This window comes from Passer domesticus, chromosome 1 (assembly GCF_036417665.1).
Source record: "Passer domesticus isolate bPasDom1 chromosome 1, bPasDom1.hap1, whole genome shotgun sequence".
NCBI classification, from domain to species: Eukaryota; Metazoa; Chordata; class Aves; order Passeriformes; family Passeridae; genus Passer; species Passer domesticus.
This window is the reverse complement of record NC_087474.1, coordinates 65,684,029-65,702,068: the sequence shown is the minus strand read 5'-3', so window position 1 is coordinate 65,702,068 and position 18,040 is coordinate 65,684,029. Positions and strand designations below refer to the sequence as shown.

General features: G+C 42.5%; 1 long non-coding RNA gene across 2 annotated transcripts in view; it reads right to left on the bottom strand.

Annotated features, from left to right (window-relative positions):
• Window positions 1–7,526: 7,526 nt before the first annotated feature.
• LOC135301454 (uncharacterized) overlaps window positions 7,527–18,040 on the bottom strand; it is a 42,504-nt gene continuing 31,990 nt past the window's right edge. The window contains exons 4-5 of one of the 2 annotated variants that reach the window (XR_010363207.1): window positions 15,652–17,107; window positions 7,537–12,237 (exon numbers count right to left, since the gene is read on the bottom strand). This is a non-coding gene — a long non-coding RNA (uncharacterized LOC135301454). Of the gene's footprint in view, window positions 12,238–15,651; window positions 17,108–18,040 lie in introns of both variants that reach the window. The other variant, XR_010363208.1, reaches the window with a different exon arrangement.

The following is an 18,040-nucleotide window of genomic DNA, read 5'->3' as shown; positions in this document are numbered from 1 at the left end:
TGTACTATGAAAATAGCTAAAGGCAGAACAGATGGTTAGGCCAATGGTTTTGTGAGACCTTCATAATCAGCTGCTCAATAAGGCTACAAGAGACAGAACTTCTCAAAGACCATTTTCCTTTGACTCATTGATTGTTTTTTTCTGTTGTGCCTAGCTGCTGTAGTGTGGCTTGGCAATATATGAAGTTGAGGTCTACACCCAGTACAATCACTTTTCCTAACTTCCTGGTTATTACTGTTGTGGCCACTGGGGACCTGGATACGCCTCTGAGAACACACAGGGGTTAAAAGCAGAGGATTCCCAGAGAACTTCCTCTTTTTCGTCCGGTGGTGAGCTGACCTCTCCCCTGCCCAGCTGCGTCTGGGTGGGGGAGGGGAAGGCCATGCATCCTGTGGGGAGGGAGGCCGGAGCCCCTGCAAGGTGCAGGGGTGGAGGAGACCTGGGATGTTTGGGCAGCACCACCCCCCCCCCCCCCCCCCCCCCCCCCCCCGGGAGAGAGTGATAGAGACTGTGCTGGCTTGAACTTTGATAGCTTGTGCCGGCACCATAGCCAGGAGAAGAAGGGAGGGTGGGGCAAGGTGCCCAGCCACCAGCAGACCGCGGCTGAAGTTTTAACCCCGTTGGTGCTGAAACAGTGGAAGATGTAAAAAAACACTGATCCTCCCCAGCTGAGAACTGAGAGGGGACGGAGGATGTGCAGATGAGAAGGAGGCTTGAGTGAGTGAAGAAATACCAGCAGATGAGAAGCACCCTAGATAGAAGAGATGATTTGGAGTGGCCTTTTGGCTGGACTTTTCTCTTACATGGCCACGGGACGGAACCAAATCTTCCTGTAATGTAGAGACTGCACCTTGGGGAGGCGGTTGGCCAGAAGCCAAGAGTGACAAAGCGGTTATGAGAAGTAGAAGGAACAAAGACTGATGGGGAAGGTGTGGTGGAGCCCTCTGCCTCCAGCAAAAGATCTTTGTTCCTGAGACCCCCAGGCTCCAGGGGAGTAAATATGAGGAGGTCAGGTGTCCCAAATGGTGAGAGGTGGCCACTTCTTGGAACTAGGCAAGGCATTCTTAAAAAGACCTAAGAAGCAGTTGGGATCCATGGACAGTAGTGAGAGCACTAGACATGGAAGGAAGATGGTCACCACGGCAGATTCTCTCCGGGCGGCTGCCACGTGTGACATGGAAGCACAGGAGGTTCCAGCTGTGTTTCCTGGGGAGGCCCATGGTGCAAGAGAGAGACTCCTCTCTCCTGATGAACTGGGGGATGTTGTGTGGAGGATGGTATTAGATTGAAAATTGAGTGTTAGAAAGGATTGAGTGTTAGAGGGGTGGAAGGAGGAGGAGTGTTTTAGAAGTATTCCATTGTGGATTGTTGTGTGTGTTTGTTTTTTTCTTTCCCTTTTGTCTTTATGTTGTAGATTAATAAAGTGTTGTGTTTTTTCCCTCCATTCCCAGTTGGAGCCTGCTTTGTTCTGTTTCCGTTGTGCCAGAGTCAAACCATAACAGAGGTGCACATGGTGCAGTTTCCAGGCCAGAGCAAAAATACCTCCTTCTTCACTCTCTGTATTAGAATTACCGAGTTGTATGTCAGCCTCCAGAAGACTGTCACTATTTATTCCATTCAGCCACATACTCTTTACTTCCCCAATGCATGGATTAAACTAAGAACTGAGTGGGTCTCTTCATTATTTTCTAATACAATGATTCCCTGTCTATAATAAGTTAGCTACATCTAGATACCCAGAAGCAAATGATGTAGTATCATTGCAGTTTCCTATCCATGTGGTTAATTGAAGACCTGTTATTGATTTGAGGTTATTTGAATCAAACAGATGTAGCTCAAGAAAATGAATATTCTTTAACTACAATTAAAACATATTACTCAAACATTCCTATTCTTCTAAAAGTATTTCTAGAAACCATAGCTTCCCACATATCCTAGACCTTTCCTAGCTCAATCCAGTCATCATGGCATTTGCAGTTCATTCATGCTGTTGCAGTTCTTTTTCCTAATCCCTGCACTTGCAGTCAAAATTTATAGCTTTTAAGTTTTAAATTTATAAAGAATAAAAACAGTTGTGAAGGCAGCTGGGTGCCCTTTATAAGCACAAATACTTATTCCATCCTAAAAACATTATGTTTTGCCAGAAGCACAGTTGCCAATAGCAAGCCAAAGTTATAGTGCCTCTGTGTCTTACACCATCAAGCCTTCACCTATTCTCCAGCACCACCTGGATATGTTAAAGCTGGCTGAGGTAAAAGAAATAATCATCTTTCAATAAAACACTGAGAAGATAAGGGTTTTGTTTGAAAAACTAAGGAAGTAGATACAAAAAATTACTTTTAAAACTGTTGCCAGGGGACCATTCATGAGAGAAGCTTTGCCCAAACCACATGAGAGTTAAATAACAGCTGTGAATCACCACTATGCCAGTTCCCCTCCCTTTTCTTGCTACGATGCTTCCCACTGTTTTTATTCAGAATGAACTAGAGTCAGAATGGGAGCTACTTCTTTAAAAAATTCCTTAACTTCAAAGTCCAGTAATATACAGTATAGTAATTATATATATAATTATTACACCTTAGTGTAAATAGGCAAATGATAAGGCAGGTAATTGTTTTTGAAGCTTTTCTCTTCATTTATCTATGGTCTGGCAGTGGAAAAATCCTTTTAAGATTCTTTATGAATGAGGGACACCTACTGGACAAAATACACCATTAAAAAATCCACATTTCCTTTATACTCCAGAAAACTGAGCTTAAAACCACCCACAGCTTCCTTTAAAAGAAAGTGGGGAAGAAGAAAAGGCAAGTGAGACGTTGTTTTTGCCTACAAAGTCCTCAGTCAAATCAAAGTGAAGTTTGTATTGAAAACAAGTAAGCTATCAGAAAATTAATCTCATTTTCCTGTCTGAAGTAGTCAACAGAGAATTAAGCAAAGACAAGAATTACTTTTCATGGAGGTGTTCAAAGTACTCAAATACTGTTTAATTTCATTTTTAGATTTACTGTATTCAAAGCTCTCTTTGAAAGAGAAAAGACCTTCATCTCCAATTGATTTCCAGTTCATGTTGGTATGGGATTGTAAAGCCTTACGAAGTTGTAAGACTTAGTTGACAAGATTTTTAACAGGGCTTACAGTTGTTCGTGTACTCTGAGTTAGACACATGGTAGAAATACTGACAAGATATTCTCAAGAGGTCAAAACAACAGAAAAGAACTTTACCAGCAACTTTAGAAAATCAAGGAAACTTTGGCAAAAGGTTTAGTGCAATATTCAATCTATTTAAAAGACTTCTCAGAGCGTTAATTTAGCCCATTCAAGCTAGCAAATTTTAAGCCTGTTAAACTACAAGTTATTCAAGAATTCCAAGAAAAGGGAATTGAAGAAGAAGAAAGAGACAAAAAACATACAGAAAAGCACACATATAGCTACCAGCTCCTGGTTTCCCAGGATGATAGAAATTCCAAAAGGAGATAGGGTCCAGACAAAGTGATGGTCTCATGTTTGGTCTTAAATACCCCTTGGCCTTCCTGGGCACTTCCACCAGGTGGGAATTCTGGTCATTTGGCCACTTAGAAACTGGGTTAGAAGAGTGTGGGGCATTGCCTCTGGTGTTCCATGACTGGCAGCCACTGCCAGGCTGGAATATAGACTCTAGGAGTGGGGGTATAGAGGGCAGATAGCTGCCTCACCAGGGCAAGGCCTGACCTGCCCCTTCCCCCCCCCCACATGAATGCCAAAATGTCTCAAGACATCAATCTTTCCAGGCCCTCACACAAGGCTGGAAGGCATATCTGGAGGTCGCCTAGTCAAATTCATGTCCTGCTCAAAGCAGGTTGCTCAAGGCCATGTTCTAATGATTGGTGATTACTACAGCCTAGCTGGGCAAACTACTATGGTGTTTGACAACCATCATGGTGATCTTTTTTCCTCTCTAACTGGAATATTCCATATTGCAACATGCATCTACTGCTTCTTGTACTATCAACACCCTTGAGAATAATCAGTCTTTGTATCTTTTTTGCAGGTAGGTATAGACACCAGTAAGACCTGTCTTTAGCCTTCTCTTCCTAAGGCTGAAGGGATTCTGAGATCTTGAGCTCTCATCTTAGACCCCTTTACCATATGCTGTCAGCCATCCACTTGGACTTGCTCCAGTTTTTCCCCTGCTCGTCTTTAGACCTGAATTTGTGCACAGCACTCCACATACAATCTCACAAGTATCACAAAGAGAGGTAAAACCACTTGCCTCAATCAAGAGCACATTACTGACTTATGTTCAATGTGCATCCTACTATTGAGACAGACCAAGCAGGTTTTTGTCACAACATATGTGACACATAAGGTGAAAGATTCCTATAAAGACTGTGCGGGCATCCCTATCCCTGGAGAGGCTTCTCCTAGCAATCAGGGCAGAGAAAGCCTCCATGATGGGGCAAATACCCAGATGCCCGCAAAGAATATGGGCTGCCTGGGAAATCAAGCTGTGGGAAGAACCTTAGCACATAAAAGCAGCTAACTACGACACAATGGAAGTAATTTTTGCTTTGGGTGTCTTGGAGGGAGAGGGGGCTCACTTGTAGGGTCCGCTCAGCCTCCCCACTGCCCCACCTTGCCTCTTCCTCCCTGTGGTCCTGCTTCATCGTTCCCGTAAACCAGCTTATCATCACGATGACCTCATGCTATGTCACCTATGGTCTGTTCTTACTTCTTAAACCTTCTTCTCTGAGAATTCATTCAAGAGAAGGAAAGAAGATATAAAATTTAAAGTTTGAGAAGCAGTGTAATCTGAAGTGTGTCCATAGCATGAGGAAGCATACTGAAGCCAGTAAATATGCTTAAAAACATCTAAAATGTACTAGCACAAATTTCTGAATAATTCAGTTTTTGAAGGTTGCAGCTTCAGGACTTGCAGGGAACAAGCCTAACTTTTAAATGAGGGGGTTGGAGGGGAAAAGACCGGTTCATGCTACCCACTCTCAACTACCTCAATCATCAACACATGCCCCACCTCTTTGAAAATGCTACTCATTTGACCACTCCCTCCACTGATACGGTAGCAAGACTTACTCCTACAATTACATAGGAAATTACCTGATTAGATAGAAACATTGGAATTTCCTGCCAGCAGAAGAGAGCAATTAGATAGGTTTGGGACGTCTGAGAATATGAATTCATAATAATAGCAGCAATACACAATTTACATACAGTTCTGGAAGGTATTTCTATTGCTACCCAGATTAACACAGGCTCAAATAGCCCTGCTACACTGTCCTTACACTTCTGCTAACATGGCACACATTCCCATGTTCATGTGGAGTGTGCAGTATTTATTATGAGTGTTTTCTCCAGCTGGAAGTCACCCAGTCTTGGATCCAAGTGAACTTTATAGTGTTAGTCTGTAGACAGTTCCTTGCTTTATGCCTTTCTTACTTTCTAATATATATATTACCTTTGCTACTAAATATATCAGTTTACTTTCCCAAAATGTACTGGAATTGAACCAATAAGTGGCCTTAACTGCTACTTGTTATTTATGCCACAAGAGAAAATCTCTTTTAGATTGTGACAGCTAACAACTGGCCTGAAGGCTTCACAGACACAAGTAACCTTGACCTTGACTTGATCAGCCTGTACTCATGAGAAAAGGAAGTGCTTTCTTTAAGGAAGAAAGCACTGAAAAGCAGAAGAACCCCGACATGATGCAACAATAGCCAGCTGTGTGGAGAGTGGCAGAGAGGAAGCCCAGTGGAGGAGTGTGGAGAGCTGCAAAGGTCCAGACCTACAATTAAGAAGATGGGCTGCTGGGGACCATGGGAGTTCAAGTGTCAACCGGAAAAAAAAAGCTATAGTGAATGTATGGACCCTTATGCTGGGCAAATGAGGGATAAAATATGATAAGCAGGCACTGCGAACTTTATTGTTATGGTGCAAGAGCCAAGGGGTAGATGCCACCACAGAAGTCACATTTAGTACTAAAAGCTGGGAATGGGCTGGTGAATTGATATTTGAGTCAGCCTCTCAAGGCAATGAGACTGCTAAAAATACTATGACTATAGTATGGAGGTTGGTGCAGGATACCTTGAAATTGCTGAAAGCCAAGCAAAATGCAAAAGCAGCAGCTAAGGCACCATAGACACCCCCCACCAGAACACCCAGTGATAGTGGAGCACAAGAGGGAGTGGCTGGGGGAGCAGGTGCCGCATCGAGTTCGAGTTTGTAGGCAGAAGGGATGGGCGTGAAACTAGAAGGGGAGTGGCTGTTAGCCAAGCCTCCTATCCCTGCAACACCGCCTGCACCACATGCACCTTGTCCTACACCTGCAGTTTCCACAAACCCATTCTATGCTCCTCTGCCTGCAGATGACTGATGATGAACTTATGCCAACAGCCACTGCTTGATATGCCCATTCACAGCCTCAGCATGCAAAAGGAAGCCATGAGCCGAACGGCGCTCAGCACTGAGATTTCTGGTGGGGAGCTGCCACCACCTGGGGTCACAGGATGCTGCATCGCACTACATCCACAGTCAAAGCCTGAGAGGCCCAAGGAACCCGCTCTGTTAATAGATTTGCAGGATCCTCACAGGGGAGGCCCAAGTTGTTGCCCCCGTGCTGGCCCTCAGGAGGATGTTTTTACCATGCAACTGGTATCAGTTATTATCTCAGCATACAATGAGGTTAGCTTTTGGAAACATATGAAATTAATGGCAGTTGCTAGTGGGGATCTCAAAGGCTCTGAATGAATTTGTGTACCTATGCCCCACTGTCCTTGGGTGGCTGCGGGAATCCCTGGGCAGGTGCTGTCAGGGTGACCACCTTCCTGAGAGCAATTCCCTCCCGGTCCAGACCACCAGCTCTCGCAGCCCACCTTACACTCAGGCCCGGATGGAATAACTGCGTGTTCTACCAGAAAATGAAGGCGGGCTCTTCACTCAAGGAATCCAACTGGGTTTTATTACAGGAACAGTGGAAGGTCTAGGGAATGTAGGTTCCAGGTGAAGTGGAGGGTAGGACGGGCTGGAAGGTCCACAACCACCAGTTGAAGGGTCTTGGGATCAAGAAGCCAGAGAGATGGTGCTGAGCTCTCTCACAGAACTACAATGCACCCAGGCACAAGGCACTGACAGCCCCCAGCAGCGGCGGGGACAAGATATATCACTGGGGAAGAGTGGGAGGGGATGGGACACAAATAAACCAACAGGGTTAGGGGAGAAGGGAGGAGGTGGGATGCAGTGACACAACCACAGCCAATGGGAAGCAGAGAGGGGAGTGGTTCTGAACAGAGGCCAATGGGTGGACAGAAGGTACAGAGTCATCTAGAACAGGGGAGGGAGTACTATCTGAGTGACAAGACTAGATTTACATAAAGGAATGGAGAACCTTGGGAAAATGTTTCAGTTTCTCACCCTGAACTAATGGGGTTGCCTCCCAGGGCATTCCCACTTCAGTACCTGACCCATGGCTTCCCACAGGAGCCTGCAAGTGGGATGACTGGGGAATTTCCAGTGCTGCAAAACAATGGGCCTGCACCCATTATACATGTGCCCTTTAAATGGCAAATTCTTTCCAAGTTATACCAACTGGCCACCAAACATGGACTGGGGTCTCCAGCCATAGCAAACATGCTATGATTTCTAGTTACCAATGAAATGACACCCTTTGATATCAAACAAATGGCTGAGTTGCTCTGTACCCTGACTCAATACATGATGTTTGAATCCACCTGACAGCGATATGTGGAAGAGTAAGGGCTGCATAATTTAGAGGTGCTGCAGCAAGATCCACACTTTGGGGTAGGGGTCCCTCAACTTCTGGGATTGCCTCCCATAGATAACCCAGCTGCAAGCACACCTATATCCCTTGATATTGGCACATGCAAGAGATTTAGGAATGCAGGCACTGATGAAAGTTGCAAACATGGCAACACCAACTCAGAAATATGCAACAATTAAGCAGGGCCCCAAAGAGCCTTATATGCAAATTACAGAATGATAATAAGATGCAATAAAAAAGCAAATAGTAAATAACGATGCAAAAAAATCAGCTGATATTGCAATTGGCACGAGACAATGCAAATGAAGACTGTAGGAAAGCTATAGACTTATTACCAAGAGAAAATCTGTTTTTAGATTAAATGATTGATGCATGTGCTAAAGTTGGAACTGAATCCTATAACATGGCTTCATTAGCTAATTCTTTGGCAGCTGCTGTGAGGTTGTCATACCAATGCTATAGATGTGGGCAACAAGGCCACATGAAAGCAAATTGTCCCCGTAAGTCCAACTAATTGGGGACACATCGGAAACAGAGATCTGTGCCTATAGTGGGAAACTGTAGCCTGTCACCAGTGACAAGACACACTGAGTTCATGCAGCAAGACTTCACTTTATTCAGGTCTAGCTCCCTTATATACCTTAGGAGCCCATGAAGATAATCCTCATTGGCTGAGCCTGTTACTTCCTGCTCAGCCAGCCAATAGAAGCCTGAGTCTCCAATGGCCTGGGCCTGCTCCTATCAGCCGAATTGTAGGAGTCAGGTAATTATGTAACTGATCACATATTTCCCTTGTAATTTTATAATTATTTATACTTTGAGGCCTACAGGCCAGCTGTAGGCCACCACAGTAACCAATGCAGAAAATCCAGTCATTTTGCCAAGCATTGCAAGTCTAAATTCCATGCTAACAGACAACCTCTTAATAGACGGAGAAACAGGAACAAGAGTGTGAAGGGGAAAGTTGCACACAGACAGGGGAAAAGAAGAGGATCAGCTGGCATGGGTGTTTCTACTGCCCACACAATAACTATAGACTCACTAAAGGTATATAAAATCTGCCTTAAGGCCCATTGGCCTACTGGGAAGGGATTAAGTGCATTACTATTAGGACAATCAAGTGCAACATTACAGGGTATTTTTGTCCACCCTGAAGTTATAGATGCAGACTATACTGGATAGATATTTGCTATAGTATCAACACCTACTCCTCCTGTAAACATTCCAGCTAAAAGTCATATTGCTCAGCTTGTACCTTTTAAGTCTTTTGTTCCTAAAACAGACTCAAAGCTGTGAGGAAACCAAGGCTTCAGGTCAGTGGGGGAATCTCAAGCATACTGGACTCAGGTTGTATGTGATCAAAGACTAAACATGGTTTGTACTCTTACAATGCCTCAGGCAAATCCATCCCACATCAAGGTTAATGGGATGATAGATACTGGAGCAGACATTACTATCATATCTGCTAACACATGGCCTCAATCATGGCCCACCATGGCTGTAGGATCTGTTGTTGCTGGCCTTGGAGGTACCACACAAAGTTACTTGAGTAGTAAGTCTGTGTTAGTTAAAAGGATAAGGACAGACAGCCATTATCCATCCCTATGTTACTGTTGTGCCACTCAGCCTATGGGGAAATGATGTCTTGTCAGCATGGGGGATTTGGCTGGGAACAAATTTTTAACAGGGGCCACTGTGCTGAAGGGCACAAAGCATCCTACATTAGGCTTAAAGTGGCTCACTGAATGATGTATGTGGGTTGATCAGTGGCCCCTTGAAAAAGAAAAATTAAACACCGTTAAATTGGTAGTTCAAGAATAATTAAATCAAGGACATATTGAGCCATCAGTAAGTCCATGGAACACTCCTGTGTGATTAAAAAGAAATCAGGTAAATGAAGTTTACTCCATTACTTAAAAATTAATGCAGTTGTTCTCTATCAATCATGCAGCACCACTCAAGATCAATGGAAAGTGCTGCCAATAGGGTATGAAAAATAGTCCAACAATTTGCCAGTGGTATGTTGCACAGGCATTCTCAATAGTAAGAGAACAATTCCTGAGAGCTTATTGTTATCATTACATGGATGACATTTTAATAGTAACTTCAACAAAAGAAGGCCTTATACAGATTCAGCTAAAATTGATGCAAGCACTGCAAGAGTTTGTGTTGCAAATTGCATCAGAAAAGGTGGAACAACAACTCCCAGTGAAATACTTAGGAGTTAAAATATTAGACCAAACAGTACAGCCGCAAGCAATTCAATTTTCAACCAAGATCCAAACATTAAATGATGCACAAAAAATGTGGGTGTCATCAACTGGGTACGACCGTATTTAGGGTTAATTACCCCACAGTTATCACCCTTCTTTAATAGTCTTAAGGTGACCCTGAGTTAGCTTCTACAAGGAAATTAATTCCAGAAGCAAAAGCCACACTCAAAACAGTAGGGTGGGCCATAACAAACAGACAAGTTTATCGACTATGCCCTGAGGTTTCTATTACAATAGTAATTGTTATTGCTGTTTTACATGCTACAGGTGTTATTGGTCAATGGGACATTCAGTGGTCTAACACACTACACATTTTAGAATGGGTCTTTTTGCCCCACCAACCTAAAAAGACAGCATCCACTATTTTTTAATTGATTGCACAATTACTTAGTAAATGCCATCAGAGATGCTTGCAGCTGAATGCTAGGGATCCTTTTAAAATTATCATTCCAGTACAACAAGAATACTTTGTATGTGCTTTACAAAGAGCACAGTGCTACAAAATGCCTTACAAAACTTTACAGGGCAAATTACCTATCACCTACCCAGTCACAAACTGTTGCAGCTGAGCGGTACCAGACAACACTGTGTTGTCTTTGAAACTGCTAAACAATTGCACACCCTTGAAGGGTCTCACTGTTTTTACTGATGGGTCTGGGAAAACAGGAAAAGCCATTGTGACCTGGAAAGACGTCAATGGATGGCAAACAGTAGAGGGTCACGATAGCGGATCATCTCAGTTAGTGGAATTATGTGCTGTAGCCATGGCTTTTCAATGTTTCCCTCATGTTCCCTTAAATTTTGTAACTGATTCTGCTTATATTGCAGACATCACACAATGATTGGACTGATCGTTGTTGAAAGAAATTGATAATGCTGCATTATTTGAATTGTTAAAAACTTTGTGGCATGCAATCCAAGGCAGAACTCGTCCCTATTATGTGTCGCATGTTCAGAGTCATACAAATTTGCCTGGCTTAATCGTAGAAGGTAATGCACAAGCTGATTAGTTAGCCAGTCATGCCTGGACAGCACCACACCCACACATGCTGGCACAAGCGAGAGCATCACATGCTTTTTTTTCACCAAAGTGTTCAGGCCTCACAAAAACAGTTTTTGTTAACAAATACCAAGGCCTGCAATGTTAATACCTATGCTGATCGTCAAGGCCACACTGCATCAGTGCACACCCCTGTGGTCTGTGAGACTGTCTTGGTTTGAAAAGACAGGAGTCTGTGAAGGAAGGCAAAAAGCCTTCTGTGAAATGGAAAAGGTAAACCCCCTCCTTCCGAATTATCACAATTTCAGAATTAAAAGGGCTCTCAGGCAAAGATATGGGAATGGGAATAACAGTTTTTTTACTAGGAAGGAAAAAAAAAACTAAATAACAATGTAATTTAACACAAGCAAAAAAAAACCACTGGCAGAGTGAGAAAAACCTGACACCCTGAGAAGTCAGGGTGTTGATAGTAGTCCAGCCAGATGGTGGCTGCTCCTCCTGGAGCGGCGATCTGCAGAAGGGTGTAGATCCTTTCTGAAAACGTGGCAAAGGAGCAGCTGGGCCTTGGTTCCTGATTCCTCTGAGAAATCCAGCGAAGAAGGCTGTCTGTGGTCTCAGAAATGCTTGTTTTATGGTGGCAGGGATGCTTGGCTCCTCCCTCTGGGTGGAGCATCTCTTAATGGGATGATGTAACTAATCTTACCAGCCACAGTGAGTAATTCAATAGCCCATTAGCAGGAGATTATCTTCCTGGCAGTGTCATTGTTCTTGAAAGAGATAAGAAAAACTGCCCAACCCCCAACAGATGGCAAAATAGAATACATGCCTACTTTACAAGCCAGGACAGAGACTTACAAATTTAGCAGTGAGATGTTACACACATTTCTGAATTTGGTTGGCTAAAGTATGTACATGTTTGCATAGGCACCTCTTCATCCACTATATGGGCTTCATCCACTATATGAGAAAAAAGCCATGATGCTATTACACATTACATATTACAAAGGCAGCTAGCCTTTGCTGTCCTAGGCATTCTCCACACCATTAAAACTGATAACAGCCCTGCCTATATCTCACAGAAAATTCATCAATTCTTGCAGTTACGGGGTGTGTCACATCTCAGTGGCATTCTTCATTCCCCTGTAGGCCAAGCCATTGTTGATCATGCCCATGGCACTTTGAAGCACATCCTAGAAAAACAAAAAGGGGAATGTCTGGTGAAACCCCACAAAGTAGGGTGGTCAAAGCTCTGTATATGCTGAATCACCTTATGATATTGCCAAACTCCCAAAACCCCATAATTTTAAATCTTTTTTTTTTGTTATCACAATCCTCCAGTGACATCCAGTTGCCCAAGCCTAAGGTATTGGTATGAGACCTCATTATCAACATGTGAGAAGGTACTTGGGACCTTGTCACTTGGGGGCATGGGAATGCCTGTATTTCTACAGATGCTGGAATTCAATAGGTACCTACCTGGTGTGTGCACCCTGCTCTACACTCTGCTCTGGATGAGAACAAGCAACACCTCTTTGACGGTCCCTCAGCTGACTCCATGGAACAGTAACAGTGTTTGGGTATTGTTGCTACATGCATTGAATCACACACGGTTTTGTGTGTCTGTGGCACAAGCAGAACAATCTTTTGATACCTGCTTAGTGGGAGTATCCTTGAATTGCACACAAAGTATACAAGTAGCACAAAATATTGTCAAAATGTGATGCTCTTCCCAGAAGAATTGTAATACCACAACCCGCTGGGAACTACAGGTTCTTTGGGATGACAATTTACCTGTTGCTTCACTTGAAGCCCAAGAGTTGGACATTTTAGGGACATTAGAAGGATGATTCAGCAGAAAGATGTATATTTTTTAATTATACACCAGGACATGATATGTGGGACTAAATTGGAATAGGAAAGCAAAATGTTACCCCTGATAGTTTCTGAATTAAATAAATTGGCTTGCTTTATAACAAAAAGAGTAAATGAAATTTCCTTAATTTTGAGTGCTTTGGTTATAGATGTAGATAGTGTGCGGCATGCTACCTTGCAAAATCGTGCTGCTACTGATTTTCTTTTGTTAGCTCATGTACATGGTTGTGAAGAGTTTGATAGCATGTGTTGTATGGTGGATTTTCTGGGAGAGATCACTGGCTGGAAGGGTTAGGTTTGTCAATCTGGGTGAAGAGTCTTGTTCAAACTGGGCTTATAATTTTTTGTACTATCATAATTATTTTGCTCATTGTGCCGTGTTTGTTATCCTGTCTGCAAACGGTCCTGCAAAGGATGATAAAGACTGCCTTTGTAGTCAAAAAACCAAAAGAGGGAACTCTGACTGCTAACAGCTGGCCTGAAGGCCTCACAGACACAAGTAACCTTGACCTTGACTTGATCAGCCTGTACCCATGAGAAAAGGAATTAAACATCTTTAAGGACAAAAGCACTGAAAAGCGGAAGGACTTAACCGCAAGGAACAGATGCTGGCCAGTCTTTGGCAAGCACACACACAGACAGCTATTGGCCAATGAATTGGGCGATAACAAGTTACTACCAATAGGGATTGAACATGCAGTTTTTGAAAACCATATAAATATGAGCTGTGAACAATAAAGATTGCTATTGCTGTTTGAACCTTGGAGTGTCATGTCCATCTCTACTGCAACATTAGATCAGTCCATTAGATACAAATGTTTAAATAAGAGGGAAACAGCATGCCAGCTGCAGGTTAACCAAATCAAGATTTATGTTTGCTTGTTTAAAAATCTTTTAAATGCTTTCACTAAGAAATAATTTTGGCCAAGCATTACAGTTTGACAAAGTTACTGCATCAGGTTTCTTCATACATTTTTAAACAGCATGAATGTGAATTATAGCTACATAGTAGCACAAGGCAGCTCAAATTCAGCTTGAATTTCAGTTTCAGAACTCAAAAAGAAGCTTGCTCTCCACAAAACTCCTAGCAATCTTGACATTCATATAGCACTCCCTACCCCAATATTTAGTGAATTTATACCATCATTTCCCTGTGAGACCCCACAGGGGTCATCCTTTCCATTCTTCCATATAGGGGGTAGAGGCTAACAGATACTATTGTATAATGTGCTAGGCAAACTTGCAATATAGAAGTTTTGAGATCTGCTCTTCTCTTTACTAAAAACAGAAAAAAAGCCAGAGATACAGAGTTCATCTGTGCAGTGACCAGCTCATTAATGACACCAGTAACATGTGATAGAGCTCCAAATCAGCTAGACCTTCAAGACAATTCTGCCCAAGCTTCTCACTTACAGCAAGTTACTGGGAAATTTTTTTAACAAGTAAATAAACAAAAAAACCCAGACAGTTTAAAATACCAAGAAATTAATGCATCATTTGGATATCAAATATATTACTTTGGTCCAAATGAGGAGGAAGAAAAACACAGTGGTTGCAATAATAAGATATATGAAAGGTTTCAACATAGCTTCCTAAGCACAGTACCATCTGACCCCTAGAAAGGTACTTCTAGGTACAAGTCCTGACTTTTCATTCTCTTTGCTTCACAGCAAACTGCCCATGTTTCCACATATGTAGGGGGTTTCTGTGCTGCTATAAAACTTAAGCACTCTATATTGTGCAGGCTTGTGAGCTTCCTCTCACATTCCTTTCACAATACATTCTCCCAAGGCAGGTTAATGATCTCCCTTTTCCTCCAGGAAGGTCTATCTAACCTTTTTTATTCCACAGTAATACAGCCAAAAAAAAAAAAAAAAAAAAAGCCAAGGAAAGCGAAACTACATTTTACCATGCTTCATGATCCAAATGGCTAGACAACTGAAATATCAGAATGCCATGGCAGGCTTCTGTGTCTTATTTCATAAGAAAGAACATTTTATAGTCAGGTATTGTAAGGAACACAATTATACAGACCCCATTTAGGAACTGGGTAAAATCCATGTCAGAGATTCCCAAATCATATTTGTCTCACAATAAAATACTCAAGGCAGTAATTATGTTTCCTATCTTTCTCTTAGACCTCTCATGCTGCAACAAAATGTATACAATTGTTTTACTACATTTAACATAACTATAATAAAGAAATCCTACTCCTTACATGGTGAATGTTTATTTTCCTGTATTGGTCAGTTGGTAAGAACTGTATTTAAAATTAAGAGAAATATATTTATCTGTGAAATACAAATACTCATACAGAAAATATTTTAGTAACTATTTAGGAACTAAGCAAACTGTCTTGGTTTAGAGATAAGTTTTGGAAAAAAACATTAGTGTTCCTATAAAGAAAAGGGCTTCAGCAATCCCTTCTTGCTGATAAGAAATGAGTACTAGAGTGTGAAGATGAAAAAAATCCAATTGTTTATTGACAAAGTGCTCACATGGCACACAAAAAAAGAATAAATGCTAGATATTAAATGTCAGAGCCTTATTCCTCCTACACACACACACACACACAGAAAAAAAAAAAAAAAAAAAAAAAAAAAACCCCTAAAAAATGAAAAAAAATGCCAGGGGAAGAAAAACTGGCTGGCCTCCTGGCAGGGAGGAACAAAATGGCACCACCAAGAAAGTTCATGCAGCAGCTCCAGAAAAAAAGAAAAAAAGATGGGAACCTGCTGAATCTCCAATGTTGGTCTCCTCCTCACAGAAGACGAAGTGAGTGGATTCAGGGTACTTTGCTGCACTGGCTTTTTCTGAGGTCTGGGGCTAGGATGGAAAAGCTCCTCACAGCTCTCCGCAGATCCCCAGCTGATCACCTCTCCGATCTTGGATCAAAACCAAGCTAACAGTTCAAGAAAAAAACTAAAAGCTGACAAAGGATTGCCGTCTCCAAGGCCAAAGAAAAGGGGAAAGAAACTTCTTGCTTAAGCTAACAAAAAACCAAGCTAGTTAAGCAACAAAGTAATGTCAGTCCAAATCACACCAAGCATGTCCAGGAGTGAGGCTTGGAACAAAGCCTGGGCAAGAGCCCCCAAGGCTTCCACCCCTCCCCAGGACCCATCTCAAAACTACAGCAACCATTTCTGGGCATAGAGCAGAAGATTAGGGGATAGAGTATCATCATAAAATCACCCCAAGACACAAACAAACAGGTCTTTAATCTATCTTGACTCCTTATGAGATGTGTGCACAGTCTTTGGATTAATTTAAAATGTAGAAAAACATGGACCTATTTTACCTGTGGTAAGGAAAATTAAAAGTGGTGAAAAAAAGTTTAGATAGCAGAAGAAAAGACAGCAGGGAAAACGCCTGTGTAGTTCTTACACAACAAACATGAAAACACAATTGGCAAGAGTAGAAATATTATTGACTTGCCACTATGAAGGGGCTTTTCAACTAGGGGAAGTGTTTCAACAGTCAGTCAGCAGGTAGCAACTGAAATACTAATAGGCTCCCTGAATGTTTTTTACAAAGAGAAGTGTTTATTTCAGAAGCTACTACTTGATGCTGGGAAAAAAGAAATGCCCAGAATTTAAATGGGATAACTGCTTAGCTATAGCTCCAGCACTGGTTCAGGAGAAATATCTCCCTAGGAGTGAAAAATAAGCTATTAAGATGCACATTGCAAGAATTCTGGGCCCAACATTATGGATAGGGTTTGCATGGCCAGGTTTTAGTAGCAGGGGTAGGGTTCCAGAGGTGGCTGCTGTGAGAAGCTCTAGAAGTTTCCTCCATGTTCAGCACAGGCAATGCCAGCTGGCTCCAAGACACATCCACCACTGGCCAAAGCTGGGCCAATCAGAAATGGCAGTAACGCCTCTGTTGTAGCATATTAAGGAAGAAGAAAATAATTATTGTACAGGTATAATTTGAGACAGAGAAGAGAAAAGTGAGACTATGTGAGGGACAATTCTACAGACACCCAGGTCCTTGGTGAAGGAGGGGGAGGAGGTGCTTCAAGTGCTGGAATTGAGGTTCCTCTGCAGTCCATGGTGAAGACCATGGTGAAGCAGCTGTGCCCCTGCAGCCCATGGAGGAGACCCATGCTGGAGCAGGTAGATGACCAAAAGAGGCCGTGAACCCATGGGAGTCCTTGCTGAAGCAGGCTCCTGGCAGGGACCTGCAGACCTGTGGAGAGAGGAGATCACACTAGAGCAGGTTTCCTGATAAGACCTGTGACCCTGTGGGGGCCTCACACTGGAGCAAGCTGTGACTGAAGGACCCCATGGAAAAATGACCCATGATGGAGCAGTTTATGAAGCACTGCTGCTCATTGGATAGATACACATTGGAGAAGTTCAAGGAGAGCTGTCTCCATGCTAGAGCAGAGGAAGGACTCTTCCCTGAGCAGTGGCTGGAACAACTGTGATGATCTGATAGTAATACCCATTTCCCATCTTCCTATGCCACCAAGGAGGAGGAGGGAGAGTCTGTTAAGGAAGGAGGGATGGGGGAAGGTAGTTTTAAGATTTATTTTACTTCTCGTTATCTGCTCTGATTTTGTTGGGAATAAAGTCAATCACTATTGTCACATTCAGTCTCTTTTGCCTATGGTGCTATTTGGTGAATGATCTATCCCTGTCCTTATCTCAACACATGAACCTTTTGCACTATTTCCTATCTCCTATCTAGTTGTGGAGGGAAGTGATAAAGCAGCTTGGTGGAAGCCTAGCATCCAGTCAGGATCAACCTACTATACCTTGAAGGGTGGAAACTCACCTGGATTATTGCTTTTAATACCATCACTGTTCAGTAGAATTTGATTTTTCAGGATATTTGCAGACATTTTTGTTGAGAAGGATGAAAGTTTGACAAGAAAGTCTCACAGATATGTATGCTTAGCAGAAAGATTTTTGAATGTAGAAGCTGAGGAAGGAATAGAGATGGAAGCAAGTTTTGATATAGAAGAAAGGAATTGCTGAGCTAGTCTTACTGGTTAACTAAGGAGGCAAAGGCAATGTTAGTTAGAAGGTGGTTTTTATTACTTAGAGCAAAGGACAAACCCACCTCAAACAAGATGTTTTTACCAAGCAGAAAGATAGCACAGCCAAACAAGTCAGC